Consider the following 3,329-nt stretch of genomic DNA (forward strand, 5'->3'; position numbering starts at 1 on the left):
GCTGCCAAAGAACCAACAGATCTGTGTTAGAAGAAGTACAACCAGAGTACTCCTTGGAGGCCAGGATGGCCAAACTTCATTTCTCATACTTTGGACATATTGTCAGGAGGGACCAGTCACTGGAGAAGGATATCATGTTTCATAAGTTGGAGCATCAGAGAAAAAGAGGAAGACCCCCAGTGAGATGGACTGACAAAGTGGCAGCACAACAATTTTGAGATTGACCCAAGATCGAGAAGTGTTTTGTTCTTTTATGCATAGGGTTGCTAAGAACTGATTGCACCTAACAACAACAACATTTATTTTAGGACAATGTAGGATAATATAAGCAAAGTAAATTTCAAATGATTTTAATCAAACAAGGTGACTAAATCTGTTCATCATATTATGTTAGCAAGTTGATTAAAATAAACAATTAATAGTAGAATAATTAAAAATATTAATGTAAAGGTTTCATATCATTTTTCAAAATATTTTTTTAAAGTTTTTATGGTGAACTGCATGATCATTTACATGGGAGAACATCATTTTTACACTCATCATTTCACTGTAATGATTAGAATCCCCCCGTGCATCATCATTCAACAGTATTTGCTTCACTGCCCTCAGCTTTTATTGTTGTTTGCTTTTTTGTGGGATGTACACAAAAACACCCAGGATTATATAATAATTTCAACAACCAAAAGGCACACTCTGAAAGCCTGCTTCCTGGTCACCAGCACTCAGTCTTTCTCTTTCCTACACTCTACAGTCCTCAGCTGGTCTCTCTCTCCATGCCATCATCTCTGCCACCTTCTCTGGTGTTACTGCTTCTTTTTGTGCTCATTCCAAGCACATTCCCTTGATGGTCCTAGGGTCCTCTGTTTTTGGAATGTAAGATTAACTACTTCCCCCATTTTGTTACAGAACTTCTACCTTTACAGTTGTGACAGTTGCAATTAATCATGATAAAAATTAATCACTCTTGAATCGTAAGAATCGTATCCCCATCTGCTTTTACCAGAACCATCTAAACATGATGAAAACTACTAAGTGGGAACTTGAACTTCCCCTATATACTCTTAAACTAAACTCCCTCTTGAAACCTTATAATACAGTGACTTTGTGCCTTTCTTAACCCCATTTTAGGTAGCCAATTCTAAGTTGCCAGTTCCTATCAATACTGTATACAGAGGGGTTAGGATTGATACTTGATGTGAAGATTCCTTTCCTCTCTGTTGGTGTTTTGAGCTACTATATCCATAAATATAGTCATCAAATTGTAGCGATTTACACCTGTTTCCTCATCAAAATTTTATTTATTTATTTATTTATTTATTTATTTATTTATTTATTTATTTATCTTCCTCTAGTCAAGTTATGATCATCAAGCCATCGAGGCAAGGTCAAATGGTACTATCTACAAGTTTTGGTGTTCTTGTGTCTCCCCTCACTTCATATAAGCTGGATGCTTCACTCTCAGCTCCAGCACTCCATGCCTATGTCATTGTCCATGGGCTCAGGAGTACCCAGGTCTCACCACATTATGGACCAAGAAGCTCTTCCTCTTTTCTCTCTCATCTTCAGGTCAACAGGAGTCTATAGAACGTGGTCTAACTCAGCCCATATCTTCACTGCTGCCTTTTGCCCTCTTCCACTCACCAGTAGACCCATGTGGATGCCATCAAGCTTACATGCTTGCTAATGTGCTCCCTTTAAATTTCAGTCTGGGGAGGGGACTTGATTGAAGGGATTTGATTGCTTGTGTTGATGGATCCTTAGTGAACAACTTCCTTGTGCTTTTTTTTTTCCCCCTTGAAGTTTTTATTGTGGATTAAGTGAAAGTTTACAGGGAAGATCATCAGTTTTACATTGAGGTCTCACATTCTGCTTGTGCTCTTCTTCCTTGATGGTCCTAGGGTCCTCTGTTTCTGGACTGTACGATTAACTACTCCCCTGTTTTTGTTACAAAACTTCTACCTTTATAATTGTGACAGTCATAATAACAATTACTCACTATTGAATAATAAAAATCTTATCCCCATCTCTTTTAACCAGACCCATGTAGACAAGATGAAAACTATTCAGTGGGGACCCTTTCTGCCCCCCCCCCCACTCTTAACTCTCTCTTAAAACCTTGTAAGCTAGTCACTTTGTGCTTTTATCATTCCTCATTTTAGGTAGGCAATGTCTATGTTGCCCATCTCTATCTGCCCTGTGTACAGAGGAAATAGCATTATGAAGACTCCTTCCCTCTCTGTTGGTATTTAGAGTTACTGCCTTGATGAGTATAGGTCATGTTCATCAAATTTTAGTAATTTACCCTTGTTTCCTTTATCAAAAAATGCTTGTTTTTTATCTTCCTCCAATCAAGTTCTGATTATCAAGGCATTGAGACTAGGTCATATAGGTACTATCTGCAAGTTTGGGTGTTCTTGTACATCTTCCTTCACTTCATACCAGCTGGATCCTTCACTTTGAGCTCTAATCCTCCATGGCTATGTCCTTGTCCATGGGCTCAGGTGTCCCTAGGTCTCACCACACTTTGGATCAACCAGCCCTTCATCTTTTCTCTATCATCTCCAGGTCAACTGGAGTCAACGGATAATGGTAGAACTCAGCCATTTCTTCATTGCTGCCTTTCCCCTCCTCCACTCATTAGTAGACCAATGTGGTCAGCAGCAAGCTTACAAGCATGCTCATGTGTTCCCTTTGAGTTTCAGTCTTGGGGGTGGGGGAGAGGGGGTTGTCCTGAAGGAACTTGATTGTTTGCCTTGGTGGCTTCCTGGCAAACAGCTTGCTTATTCTTGTAGAAGCCAGTCAAACTTAGATTTTTGTTTTGGGATTTTCCTGGTGATCTTTCTTTGAAGATGTATCTTCTGTTGCTCTAGCTGTTCCACCATGGTCTGCTTGTCCTTTCTAGTGGGAATGTCCCATCTAAGAAGGATCCGAATAAGACTCAGGATTTCACCTAAAGACCTATACATTTCAAAGGCTCAACAAGAGGCTTATTTCACTATGCAATTTCTAGAACCCCTTTTAGTTATTCCAAAGTAGCTCTGGTAGTGTAGTGGTTATGAATTGGGCTGTGAACTTTAATCTCAGAAATTTGAAACTACCAGCTGCTCCATGGAAGAAAGATGAGGCTTTCTACTCCCATAAAGATTTACAGCCTTGGAAACCCTGTATAGGGTCGCTATGAATCGGTTCCAACTCCACAGCACATAACCACCACCACCAATCAGTTATAGGCTGAAGACAGGCATACAAGTTTTCTGTAATGTTTCCTGGCATTCCTTTCTATCCCACTCAAGTGTCTATTTTACAATAATAGGCAAGGGAATCCAATA

This window comes from Chrysochloris asiatica, unplaced genomic scaffold (genome assembly GCF_000296735.1).
Source record: "Chrysochloris asiatica unplaced genomic scaffold, ChrAsi1.0 scaffold00068, whole genome shotgun sequence".
NCBI lineage: Eukaryota > Metazoa > Chordata > Mammalia > Afrosoricida > Chrysochloridae > Chrysochloris > Chrysochloris asiatica.